We start from the raw sequence: 15,194 nt of genomic DNA on the forward strand, positions 1-15,194 counted from the left end.
AAATTAACTTAACCAAAATTACTCCTGTACAGAGGAAACAATGTTAAGTAATTTATGCCTCACTCTCGTCTCGGGAACACAAACAGAAAATCTGGAGGCAGGTTTTTTTTTAACTTTAATTTATGACTTCAATACCTAGCAGAGAGCATTGTATTAGACAACTCTACAAGATGCAACTTCAGGTACACCCTGCCACCAAACGTACCACACACTGAGTTCGTACAATGAATTAAAATAATGAAACGAATAAGGTGGGACGAAGAATGGTGAATAAAAACTAGCAGCAAAGTGGAAACAGTATAGATGAATACACCTTGTGATCTCGGTGATCCCGACAATTCATTGAAATACCGAGCAAAAGGGGTCAAGAGAAATTTACACAAACATAGCACTATGAAAGTTAATCATGGTCTGTCGAAAAATATCTACGTCAGATAAATCAAGCTCTAAAGCGACAGAGAGCTAGGAGATGCAAAAGCCTCCGCTGCGTTAGTTATGTTGGTGACAACAGACGTCAGAGAGTATGAACCATTGCATATAGTTCTTAAGGGTTATGAGCGCCCACAAATCAGGCACTGGAAAACTCAGCTCCGGCTAGTAAGTCAAGATGCATTTCTCTGCCGTAGGCATCGTTAGAAAGACATTTTGGACCCGGAATGTACAGAAAAAGACTTGCAGTAGAAGACCACATGGAAGTGGGGCCTCACTGAGGCGAAACGCCAGGATGGAGAACCGAAACGAACAATTCGCCTGCAGGAGAGATTCTAACTACCCTAAACGAGAGAATGACTGCATACATACAGCAAATTTTATTACAAATTTGTGAAATTATAATTCTTATTTTGTAAATGAAATTAACTTTTTCCTCTATAACTGCAGTAATATTGTTACTAGAGGGTGTATATTATTGTACTCAGATAACACTCAACATTAACTGTTGTTAATACGGGTAAATTATGGATGGCTTTATGACCAAGTAGCCGAAGGTCAAAGTAAGGGAGAATAGAACCTAACAGTATAGGAAATAAGGTCTTTCTTTGAATTTATCTGGCGTTTGGTGCCCACCTAGAAGATGTCACTCTGTGAGTATATATCACGACGATTTAAATTCGAAAGAGCACAAGAGTTCAGCTACCTGGAAGCAGATAGCAGACAAAGATTCAAATGCAACTAATCCACGAAATAAGTGGCTTATAAAACCCCCGTTCAACCGATTCATAAGTCAATCGTCAGTCTCCAGCATTACCAACTGGAATTAACAGAGGTTGCTGACAAAATTCAAGGAAGCTAAACATGACATCGGGGGATTGTTTAGTCAGTGTAAGGGCACTACGGAGATGTTCAACCAATTCTAGTGGCAGGCGACGTTAAGAGAGACTGGATTACTATTCAGTTTTTGAGTGCCTATGTTCAAAGAACCTGCACATTACTTCCCATATTTGTTACTCATTTATATAGAAGAGGCTGTTATAAGTTTACCTATAAGGGTACCTTTCCAAGGTCAAACTCTTCATCTCACAGTAGCACTTACACTCAACATCCTCAATTAATTGTACGAGTATGTATTCCACTCTCTGCTTTCCACTATAATTTTCAGCACTATTCTGCAAGATTATATCTCAAAAGTTTCGATTCTCTTCTTTTCAGGTTTTCCCCATAGTCCATATTCATTTCATTCAATGCTGTGCTCTATACCTACATTTTCAGAAATTCTTTTCCTGTGTTCAGGCCTACGTATCATACTAGTAGACTTATTTTGGGAAGATATGCCCGCTGTGTTTGCCTGCTTTTTATAGGCTCCTTGCTTTGTCCATCATGCTTTATTTTTCTTTCAAATTAGCCGTATTTCTTCGTTTTTTGTTCTACGTGGTCAGCAGTTTTGATGTTTGTCTTTAATCGCATTACTTTTCCTGTTTCACACTTTTGTATTTCTTTAATTTATTCTCAGATATTCTGTGATTATTAAACTGTTCATTCCATTCAACAGGGTTCTAATTCTTACTCATTTTCCCCGAGCATATAAATGTAACAGGCGAAATTTCCCATTGATATCTATTAACCTTGAATTTTAATTCCAATTGTGAAGCTTCCTTCGATGTACAAGTTGAACAACAGAATACAAAGACAGGATCCCTGCCTTACGCCCATCTTAATCCGTGCACTTGTCTCTTGCTCCTCCAATTTATTATTTCTTCTTAGTTCGTGTATATGTTATATAAAATGTAATAGTCAGGCAACGAATGTACAACATTTTAAAAAAAACCGCATTAACTAGGTTTCGATAGACTGTCTTCATCAGAATGGTCAAAGGTACGTGAAATCACATAGCTTTGACCATTCTTATGAAGATAGTTGTAGAACTATCGAAACCTGGTTAATGTGTTTTTTAAAAAAATTGTGCGACCGGTTGGCTGACTATTACATTTTATATAATTGCATATACCGTTGCTAAACTCACAGCCACAAAATGTTTAAAATATATTGTACATGTTTTACGTTACTCGTCTCTCTCTATAGCAGAAATGAAGATTTCAAAATATAATACTATTTTATTTTACATTGTTCAATGTTTTTTATGTATGAACTGAACCTATAACGATGCCTTGATGTTTTCTAAGTCAAGCATTACGTCGGAACTACCTCTGTGGTACCTCTACCTTTCCTAAAGCCAAACTGATGATAATTTAAGACATTTTTTAGTTTTCTTTTTCATTCTTTTGGGTATGGACGTGTTCAGCAACTTGGAGGCATGAGCTGTCAAGCTGATAATGCGACAGTTCTCGCATTGATGTGCCCTTGCTATCGTCGTAATTGTATTGATCATGTTTTTCTTCCACAGATATCTCACAAAACTGTTAAGACGGCAACAACAGAGAAATTCGAACTGAAGTATGCGCTTATTAACTGTTGTGATGGTCATACAGCGATCGTACCACGGTCGTGGTTGGATTCGAAAGACTGCACTAAAGTAAAGTTCTGTAACCGCCACAAAATAAACTAGTCCACGTGCACGAACAATTATTTATTGTAACTCACAAGTATCATAACACCCGATACATGTTACACATTTAATATATACAGTCTGAGAATTGAGTATTGTAACTAACAGCCAGCCGCGGTGCCCCGAGCGGTTCTAGGCGCTACAGTCTGGAACCGCGCGACCGCTACGGTCGCTGGTTCGAATCCTGCCTCGGGTATGGATGTGTGTGATGTCCTTAGGTTAGTTAGGTTTAAGTAGTTCTAAGTTCTAGGGGACTGATGACCTCAGAAGTTAAGCCCCATAGTGCTCAGAGCCATTTGAACCATTTTTTGTAACTAACAGTTGCTTCCTACAGTAAATACCTACTCAGAGACTTAAGCCTGTAACCACATCAGAGCACTTGTGGCAGTTCCAATCCTTTGGAGTTGTTTTTGGTGACAGCGTACTCCAGTATGGCAGTTACTAACTCTAGACGAATTCTGCCGAAGGAGTGCATCAAAGACAACAGACTGCGTTGAAGTGTGAAGACTGCAGACTGAGAACTGTGGGCTGAACTGCTGGACCAATGGCTATATCGCAAAGAGGATTGCTGCATCAAATCCGATGCTGGTGGTAATGTGTTCCAAGCTGAGGCCCACGAGAAAGACAGGCCATGTCGCACACGTCAAAGCACACTGCAGCACTATTGCCAGAAGCCATCCCCGGCAGGAGTGAGTAACTATTTCCGACAAGTTTAACAATTCTTTAATGCGCGTTTAACTGCCTGCAAGCTCTAGATTGCACTTTTAGTGGGTACCTTTTCAATTACATATTGATTTCCAGCCCCTCCCCACCCTCCCCCCCCCCCCCCCCACTCCATAAACCATGGACCTTGCCGTTGGTGGGGAGGCTTGCGTGCCTCAGCGATACAGATAGCTTACCGTAGGTACAACCACAACGAAGGGGTATCTGTTGAGAGACCAGACAAAAGTGTGGTTTCTGAAGAGGGACAGTAGCCTTTTCAGTAGTTGCAGGGGCAACAGTCTGGATCTGGCCTTGTAACACTAACCAAAACGGCCTTGCTGTGCTGCCACTGCGAACGGCTGAAAGCAAGGGGAAACTACAGCCGTAATTTTTCCCGAGGACATGCAGCTTTACTGTATGATTAAATGATGATGGCGTCCTCTTGGGTAAAATATTCCGGAGGTAAAATAGTCCCCCATTCGGATCTCCCGGCGGGGACCACTCAAGAGGACATCGTTATCAGGAGAAAGATAACTGGCGTTCTACGGATCGGAGCGTGGACTGTCAGAACCCTTAATCGGGCAGGTAGGATAGAAAATTTAAAAAGGGAAATGGATAGGTTAAAGTTAGATATAGTGGGAATTACTGAAATTCGCTGGCGGAAGGAACAAGACTTTTGGTCAGGTGAATACAGGGTTATAAATTTATAAATACAAAAACAGATAGGGGTAATGCAGGAGTAGGTTTAATAATGAATAAAAAATAGGAGCACGGGTAAGCTACTACGAACACTATAGTGAACGCATTATTGTGGCCAAGATAGACACGAAGCCCACGCCCACTACAGTAGTACAAGTTTATATGCCAGTGACAAGCTCGCCCATATTTTATGTAAGTGGCCAGCCAATAACAATTTCCTGTGACATTCTTGTTGCTATGTTTCCCCTTTCCTTAGGTTTTACTTTCTTATGTAGCATTTTCCTTCTTTTCCTGCTTTCTTTGAGTGTGTGCTTCAGTTTTCTTAGGTCTGTCCACATTCGTCCCTTTTAATGTGTGTCAGGGCGCTGATGACCTCGATGTTGAGCGCCCATAAGCCCCAACACACCACCACCACCACCACTAGCTCTGCAGACGACGAAGAGATTGATGAAATGTATGGTGAGAAAAAGAAATTATTCAGATAGTGAAGGGAGACCAAAATTTAACAGTCATGGGTGACTGGAAATCGATAGTAGGAAAAGGTAGAGAAGGAAACGTAGGAGGTGAATATGGGTTGGGGGGGAAGAAATGAAAAAGGAAGCCGCCTGGTAGAATTTTGCACAGAGCATAACTTAATCATAGCTAACACTTGGTTCAAGAATCATGAAAGAAGGTTGTATACATGGAAGAAGCCTGGAAATACTAAAAGGTATCAGATAGATTATATAATAGTAAGACAGAGATTTAGGAACCAGGTTTTAAATTGTAAGACATTTCCAGGGGCAGATGTGGACTCTGACCACAATCTATTGGTTATGAACTGCAGATTGAAACTGATGAAACAGCAAAAAAGTGGGAGCTTAAGGAGATGGGACCTGGATAAACTGACTAAATGAGAGGTTGTACAGAGTTTCAGGGAGAGCATAAGGAAACAATTGACATAATGCGGGAAAGAAATACAGTAGAAGAAGAATGGGTAGCTCTGAGGGATGAAATAGTGAAGGCAGCAGAGGATCAAGTAGGTAAAAAGACGAGGGCTACTAGAAATCCTTGGGTAACAGAAGAAATATTGAATTTAATTGATGAAAGGGAAAAATATAAAAATGCAGTAAATGAAGCAGGCAAAAAGGAATACAAACGTCTCATAAATGAGAACGACAGGAAGTGCAAAATGGCTAACCAGGGATGGCTAGAGGACAAATGTAAGGATGTACAGGCTTATCTCTCTAGGGGTAAGATAGATACTGCCTACAGGAAACTTAAAGAGACCTTTGGAGAAAAAAGAACCACTTGTATGAATATCAAGAGTTCAGATGGAAACCCTGTTCTAAGCAAAGAAGGGAAAGCGGAAAGGTGGAAGGAATATATAGAGGGTCTATACAAGGGCGATCTACTTGAGGACTATCTTATGGAAATGGAAGAGGATGTAGATGAAGATGAAATGGGAGATGTGATACTGCGTGAAGAGTTTGACAGAGCACTGACCTGACTCGAACCAAGGCCCCGGGAGTAGACAACATTCCATTAGAACTACTGACAGCTTTGGGAGAGCCAGTCCTGACAAAACTCTACCATCTGGTGAGCAAGATGTATGAGACAGGCGAAATACCCTCAGACTTCAAGAAGAATATAATAATTCCAAGCCCAAAGAAAGCAGGTGTTGACAATGTGAAAATTACCGAACTATCAGTTTAATAAGTTACGGCTGCAAAATAACGCGAATTCTTTACAGACGAATGGGAAAACTGGTAGAAGCCGACCTTGGGGAAGATCAGTTTGGATTCCGTAGAAATATTGGAACACGTGAGGCAATACTGACCCTACGACTTATCTTAGAAGATAAATTAAGGAGAGGCAAACCTACGTTTCTAGCATTTGTAGATTTAGATAAAGCTTTAGACAATGTTGACTGGAATACACTCTTTCAAATTCTGAAGGTGGCAGGGGTAAAATACTGGGAGTGAAAGGCTATTTACAATTTCTACAGAAACCAGATGGCAGTTATAAGAGTTGAGGGACATTAAAGGGAAACAGTGGTTGGGAAGGGAGTGCGACAGGGTTGTAGCCTCTCCCCGATGTTATTCAATCTGTATACTGAGCAAGCAGTAAAGGAAACAAAAGAAAAATTCGGAGTAGGTATCAAAATCCATGGACAAGAAATACAACTTTGAGGTTTGCTGATGACATCGTAATTATGTCAGTGACAGCAAGAGGACTTGGAAGAGCAGTTGAAAGGGAATGGACAGTGTCTTGAAAGGAGGATATATACACTACTGGCCATTAAAATTGCTACACCAAGAAGAAATGCAGATGATAAACGGGTATTCATTGGACAAATATATTATACTAGAACTGACATGTGATTACATTTTCACGCAATTTGGGTGCAAACATCCTGAGAAATCAGTACCCAGAACAACCACCTCTGGCCGTAATAACGGCCTGGATATGCCTGGGCATTGAGTCAAACAGAGCTTGGATGGCGTGTGCAGGTACAGCTGCCCATGCAGCTTCAACACAATACCACAGTTCATCAAGAGTAGTGACTGGCGTATTGTGACGAGCCAGTTGCTCGGCCACGATTGACCAGACGTTTTCAATTTGTGAGAGATCTGGAGAATGTGCTGGCCAGGGCAGCCGTTGAACATTTTCTGAATCCAGAAAGGCCCATACAGGACCTGCAACATGCGGTCGTGCATTATCCTGCTGAAATGTAGGGTTTCACAAGGATCGAATGAAGGGTAGAGACACGGCTCCTAACACATCTGAAATGTAACGTCCACTGTTCAAACTGCCGTCAGTGCGAACAAGAGGTGACAGAGACGTGTAACCAGTGGCACCCCATACCATCACGCCGGGTGTACGCCAGTATGACGATGACGAATACACGCTTCCAATGTGCGTTCACCGCGATGTCGCCAAACACGGATGCGAGCATCATGATGCTGCAAACAGAGCCTGGATTCTTCCGAAAATGTCGTTTTGCCATTCGTGCAGCGAGGTTCGTTATTGAGTACACAATCGCAGGGGATCCTGTCTATGTTGCAGCGTCAAGGGTAATCGCAGCCATGATCTCCAAGCTGATAGTCCATGCTGCTGCAAACGTCGTCGAACTGTTCGTGCAGATGGTTGTTGTCTTGCAAACGTCCTCATCTGTTGATTCAGGAGTCGAGACGTAGCTGCACGATCCGTTACAGCCATGCGGATGATATACCTGTCATCTCGACTGCTAGTGATACGAGGCCGTTGGGATTCAGCACTGCGTTCCGTATTACCCCCCCCCCCCCCCCCTGAACCCACCGATTCCATATTCTGCTTACTTAGAGTCATTGGATCTCAACCAACACGAGCAGCAATGTCGCGATAAGATAAACCGCAATCGGGATAGGCTACAAATGGTTCAAATGGCCCTGAGCACTATGGGACTCAACATCTTAGGTCATAAGTCCCCTAGAACTTAGAACTACTTAAACCTAACTAACCTAAGGACATCACACACACCCATACCCGAGGCAGGATTCGAACCTGCGACCGTAGCAGTCCCGCGGTTCCGGACTGCAGCGCCAGAACCGCTAGACCACCGCGGCCGGCGATAGGCTACAATCCGACCTTTATCAAAGTCGGAAACGTAATGGTACGCATTTCTCCTCCTTACATGAGGCATCACAAGAACGTTTCACCATGCAACGCCGGTCAACTGCTGTTTTTGTGTGAGAAATCGGTTGGACACTTTCCTCATGTCAGCACGTTGTAGGTGTCGCCACCGGCGCCAACCTTGTGTGAATGCTCTGAAAAGCTAATCATTTGCATATCACAGCATCTTCTTTCTGTCGGTTAAATTTCGCGTCTTTAGCACGTCGTCTTCGTGGTGTAACAATTTTAATGGCCAGTAGTGTAAGATGAAGATCAACAAAAGCAAAACTAGGATAATGGAATGTAGTAGAATTAAGTCGGGTGATGCTGAGGGAATTAGATTAGGGAATGAGACACTTAAAGTAGTAAAGGAGTTTTGCTATTTGGGGAGCAAAATAACTGATGATGGTCAAAGTAGAGAGGACATAAAATGTAGATTGGCAATGGCAAGGAAAGCGTTTCTGAAGAAGAGAAATTTGTTATCATCGAGCATAGATTTAAGTCGTTTCTGTAAGTATTTGTATGGAGTGTAGCCATGTATGGAAGCGAAATATGGACGCTAAATAGTATGAACAAGAAGAGAATAGAAGCTTTCGAAATGTGGTGCTGCTGAAGAATGCTGATGATTAAATGGGTAGATCACGTAGCTAATGAGGAGGTATTGAATAGAATTGGGGAGAAGAGGATTTTGTGGCACAACTTGACTAGAAGAAGGGATCGGTTGCTAGGACATGTTCTGAGGCCTCAAGGGTTCACCAATTTAGTATTGGAGGGTGGCGTAGAGGGTAAAAATCGTAGAGGGAGACCAAGAGACGAATACACTAAGCAGATTCAGAAGGATGTAGGTTGCAGTGGGTACTGGGAGATGAAGCATCTTGCACAGGATAGAGTAGCATGGAGAGCTGCATCAAACCAATCTCAGGACTGAAGACCACAACAACAACAACAACAACATTGATTTCCAGTGGGCCCTGCACGGAGCCGAGCATTCGCGAGGTGTGGCGGACAAGCAGACTAGTGCGACGTCACAAGTTCGTCGCAGGGCTCGTATTTCTCGTGGACCCCGCTCCAAGCGTCCTTTCTTCTGGTCTCTGGGCGTGGCCACTCTGAACAACGACCGAAATCAGGCTGCTGCTGTTCCCATCACCGTGTATGCTACGTCGGACGTCGACACAGGCCTTACTGGCAGGGGAAGCAAGTGGGACGCGGTACTTACCATCGTTTTTCCCATGCACCATTCGTGAACGGAACGGGAATAGATGGGTGATGGATAGTGATGCACGATAAACCCTCCACTACGTTCTGAAGAGGGTTTCGAAATACAAATTTAAGTTGACTGCTCTTCCTCATAGTGCTTCTACTGGTCACAAACCGAATAGAATATCCGCTGATATTAGCGTGAAGTGCTATCGCAAGTAAAATACGCTACTGGCCGTTAAAATTTTGACGTACATTCAGGTGACAAAAGTGATGGAATACCTCCTAATATAGTGTTGGACTTCCTTTTACCCTGTGTTGTGCAGCAACTCGACGTGGCATCAACTCGACAACTGTTTGGAAGTCCCCTGCAGAAATATTGACTCATGCTGCCACTGCAGCCATCCATAATTGCGAAAATGTTACCGGTGCAGGACTTTATGCACGAACTGACCTCTCGATTATGTCCAATAAATATTCGGTGGGATTGATGTCTGGCGATCTAGTTGTCCAAATTATCCAGAATGTTCCTCAAGCCATTAACGAACAATTGTGGCCCGGTGACATTGCGCATTGTCATCCATAAAAATTCCACCGTTGTTTGGGAACATGAAGTCCATGAATTGCTGCAGTTGGTCTCCAGGCAGCCCAACTGACCATTTCCAGTCACTGATCGGTTCAGCTGGACCAGAAGACTCAGTCCATGTAAACACAGCCGACACCATTATGGAGCCATCACCAGCTTGCGCAATGCCTTGTTGACAACTTGCATCCATGGCTTCGTGGGGAGTGTGCCATACTCGAACCCTACAATCAGCTCTTACCAACTGAAATCGGAAATCACCTGACCAGGCCACTGCTAACCAGACGTCTAGGATCCAACCGATATGGTCATGAGTCCTGGGGAGGCGCTGCAGGCGATGTCGTGCTGCTAGTAAAAGCATTCGCTTCAGTCGTCTGCTGCCACGCCGGCCAGAGTGGCCGAGCGGTTCTAGGCGCTACAGTCTGGAACTGCGCGACCGCTACGGTCGCAGGTTCCAATCCTGCCTCGGGCATGGATGTGTGTGATGTCCTTAGATTAGTTAGGTTTAAGTAGTTCTAAGTTCTAGGGGACTGATGACACCAGAAGTTAAGTCCCATAGTGCTCAGAGCCATTTTTTTCTTCTGCCACAGTCCGCTAAGGCCACATTTCGCAGCACTGACCTAACGGATACGTTCGTCGTACATCCCACGTTGGTTTCTGCGGTTATATCATGCAGTGTTGGTTGTCTATGCAAACGCTGATGCTCTCGGTTGTTCAGTGAAGGCCGTCTGCCACTGAGTTGTCTGTGGTGAGAGGTAACGCCTGAAATTTGTTATTCTCGGCATATTCTTGACACTGTGGATGTCGGAATATTGGATTTTCTAACGATTTCCGAAATGGAATGTGCGATTCGTCTAGCTCCAACTACCATTTCCGGTAAAAAGTCTGTTGATTCTCGACGTGCGACCATAATCACGTCTGAAACATTTTCGCATGCATCACCTGAGTACAAACGACATCTCCGCCAATGCACTGCCCTTTTATACCTTGCGTACGCAATACTATCGCCATATCACTACCTCATGGCTTTTGTCACCTCATTGTACGTCTCTCCAAGTATAAGAAAGCTAATACCTATTAACGCAAGTAGCAAACAGAAGAAATTTGTTTGACTAACCTTATCGTTATGGATCAGAACACTAGAGTACTAAAAAGGAAGATAACTTACCTGTTTTAACAGTTTAGAAAGTTGGAAAGGAAATTGGTTGGTGATGTCTATTTGAGAACCACGTAAATAGATGACTCCATTATGTTAAACGTAGATGATTATGAATTAGCAGAAATGATCGTGTAGAAGAAATTGAACAGGAACGTGTCGTTGCCTTACAACGTAGAAGGTTACACCTTCAATGACAACGATTGTGAAAGCATGCAGCTTTTCATACTAAACTCCTGTTGTCCACTTATTAGCAGTGTCATTCAGTCACACACGCAAGACATCACTATCACAGGAGATATTTGTTGACTGAAATATACTATTGCCAGACTCCTTTACAGGGAAGGTAGTAAGTCAGATATTAATAATAATTATCATCTAATCTCAGTACTTACCTCCTTGTCGAAGGTCAGTCTTAGTGTGGATTTCCAAAGGGTCTCTCCACGGAATATTCTATTTTTCTATTAAAAAAATCAGTTTACAAGAAGTTTAAATACCAAAACATTACTTCACGTATTTGTTCGACTTGTCAAAAGAATATTACTGTGCAGTCCACGTTATACTCTGAGGTAATCTAAAATATTGCGGTATGAGATAACTTGCTCGTAACAAACTTTCATCCTGTCTAAGGCGAGCAGAATGTTGCATTAAGAAGTTCATACAGTATTCATAATGAAACAGTTTCTTCAGAATGGCGAATAATCAATACAGGTATACCACATGGATCGATATTGACTTTGATTAGGTTCTTATTGTACATAAATGATCTTCCATTCATACATCCAAAAGCAGAAATAATTCTCTTTGCTGACAACAAAAATTTTATAACCAAACCCAAAAGAGGATTTCGACATTAGAAAACGTAAATAATATTTCTTTGAAAATTAATTATTGGTTCCCTGCAAGTGGACTGTCACTGGTTGTAGATAAAACAGAATACAAGGTGATCATTAATAAAACAGGCAAACTAAGAGGCGCATTCCTGACTGGAAATGGAGAAAAAATGGTCCTAAGAAGATGTGTCAGGAAACGAATGGCGTGCGTGCAACGACGACAACTCGTCCACGAGCACGGTACAGAGCTGCTGCGTCCTATACACATCACATCAGATGTTCAAAGTGGCCTCCACAGGATGCAATGCACGTGTTCACACGTCGCAACATGTATTGCCGCACTTTTGCCTACTCTACATTGGCAGGCTACTTGCCTGGAACATGTATTAAGGTTCTTCACAATATCCTGTAGAATTCGGTCCTCCAAATCTGTTGTAGGCACAGTCCACCGCCTCTCTGCACGTTCGACTGTCTGAAAGGATACATCATCACAAAAACGCTCAAAACTGGCTCGGAATGTTGTGTGATTTGGTTGGTATCTGTGAGGGTACTTAGGGTTCTTGTTTTGGTATAGCTGTGCGGCCTATCGACCGTTTCCATCTGCTTGGTCGTACACAAACCATCTCGGCTTGTGCCCGGCATGAATATCGGACCATTGTGCTGCTTCTAGAACGCTGCGTCAATCACGCAGCCTCCAACACACAAGGAACACGCGGCACGTGGTCAGAGGAACCGTCATTCGTCAAAGCCGTCTACCGTGGCAAAGGTGTATATGTTCATTGCGCCTTTTCTTCTCCATTTCCGGCCAAAAATCCATCTATGCAGTTTGTTGGTATACTTAATTCAGTACTGCATGTGGCTTGACGACACGATTATAAATGATGCATGAGGGTAAATCAATAAATTAGACGCAATATTTTGCGTTATTAGGTGCTTATGTCGATAGGAACCAGAACTCAAAGCGAAATTTACAGACCTTCTTAAACGCCTAAGCTCTGAAACTTGTGCGTTATGAATAATATCAGATTTTGGACATGCAAATCTTTTCCTGTTTTCATTCGCTAATTTCTTGCACAGCAGTGCTCTCTAGACTCTCTTGCAGACAGTTCTTTAAAGAATTTGATATTATCCATTTTAAGGAACTGAGATAGCTGTGCATTTAACCAGTTTATGTCCTATAGACGACTCAACAACACATTTCGAGAAATAGTGCTCTCGTGACAATCTAATGATGAGAGCATTAGCTCTCGAAAGGAAACGCGTTGTTGTGTCATGCGTAGGACAAACGGTTGACTGCTACCAATCATTACTGTTAAGCTCTTCAAACAGTAGTGCATATCTACTGACAACAGCGTCAAATGCAATTATTCGCTTATGATATTTAAAAAAAATTTAACTGTGATTAACACAGTACTAGAACCAGAAACGATTTGCACCATTTAGCATTCAGCGTTGATATAACACAGACAGGAGCGAGGTATCTGCTATAACAACCTTTGGTCACCTACTCAGTGATCTAAATAATTGTACAGGGCCGGCCGCTGTGGCCGAGCTGTTCTAGGCGCTTCAATCCGGAACCGCGCAGCTGCTACGGTCGCAGGTTCGAATCCTGCCTCGGGCATGGATGTGTGATGTCCTTCGGTTAGTTAGGTTTAAGTGGTTCTGAGTCTAGGGGACTGATGACCTTAGCTGTCAAGTCTCATAGTGCTTAGAGCCATATGAACCATTTTTTAATTGTATAGGTAATAAAATTAACTTCAAAAACCACCTTAATCACACCTGCTCGAAAAATCCTTCTACTCGAAAGGACACTTTCTGCGTGTGTAGTAGTTTGATTGTGAGAGTGTGAGTGTGTGTGTGTGTGTATGTGTTTGTGTATGTATGTGCGTGTGTGCGTGCGTGTTTAAGAGAGGAAGAGAGAGACATTGAAAATAGTTAAACATAAATAACTGCATGCATGTATATGTAAAAAATCTTAAGAATCATGCAAATGATGGACTTATTGCAATATGTTACCCTGAAAAGATATGCTAAAATCGTGCAAATGACGGAATTGTTCCAATATTTTACTCTGAAAAGCTGTAATAATGCTATAAAACTGCCTGGAGCTATATCACAATGAGAGGTCGATTCAAAGGAGATGTAAATAACTAACATCATGAAGATAGCTTGCAACAAACTTCAGTTAGCATGAAGTGTACTACATACTTGGACATGTAAATGATTAGCATTTCAGCACAGCCACGTAAAGTAGATGGGAGTAGCGCCAATACTCTGTATATAATGAAAGTTTATGGAGTGATATTCTCTCTCTGAAACCGCGTTTGAGTGTTTGTTGACGGCGAGAACATCCAGTTATGCGTCGTGTTAGAATGACGTCTAGTACCACGTATCGGTAATCGACGACAGGAGAATCTTGGCCAATCGAGATTGCTGTTTATTTGGTCTGTGATACTGCTATTCGAGTTGCTTGTAATTCTTGCACTGTCACGCCAGTATGGAGGATATGGGTTCAGGGGGCCACAAACAGCACCATACAAGATCTCAACAGCTCCGGGTGACTAGTATCCGAGAGGACAGGCGTAATAATCGCTTGGCTGTGAAGAACATACAGCAATGTCAGGTATTTTGAGTCCTACCTCAACCAATAGCGTGAAGCAAATTTTGCACGATAGTGTTGCGCACAGTACGTACCCTGTTCAGACAAGTCCCTGTTCTGTGCCGCATCATGATGGACATATACGTGTGTTGACGCCTCGAGGGTAACGAACGATCCAAAACTGTATTCGTCATCGTCATATCCACCCAGTACCTGGTGTGCCATTGAATGCACATCGCCATCACATGTGTCCACAGCAATGGCGTAGCGTGGTTGTAAAGGTTGGGGAAACTATGCAATTATTATAGGGAGACAAAATAGTACAATAAACAATAATTTAAACAAATGAAACAAAATGTATCAAATAAAACAACAACAACAACAACTACTACTACTACTACTACCACTACCACCACAACTAACAATAACAATAACTAACTTGTTCAAGAAACGATGACAAATTTGTAGAACTCCAGCAGCAAGAGAAGAATCATTTGTTTTCTCGTACACAAGTGCAATGCGCCTCCCTTTCCTTTCCACGAATAAGCCTATAACTCGGTCTACAAAGATCTGATCACTGGATAGCTCTCCAAGTAGTGTCTTTTCTATTACTAACGTGCTCAAACACGACAGCCGGATGTCGGACGTTGAATTCCTTAAATAATTCTTCACTCGTTTAAGAGTACTCATGCTCCGTTCACTGCTTGCTGTAGTTGCGGGTAGGGTCAAAACCAAACGCAGGAACTTCGTTGTTTGTTCATAAACGGAGTCTAAATCATTGTTGACAATAT

The sequence above is a fragment of the Schistocerca americana genome, chromosome 5 (assembly GCF_021461395.2).
Source record: "Schistocerca americana isolate TAMUIC-IGC-003095 chromosome 5, iqSchAmer2.1, whole genome shotgun sequence".
Classification (NCBI taxonomy): Eukaryota; Metazoa; Arthropoda; class Insecta; order Orthoptera; family Acrididae; genus Schistocerca; species Schistocerca americana.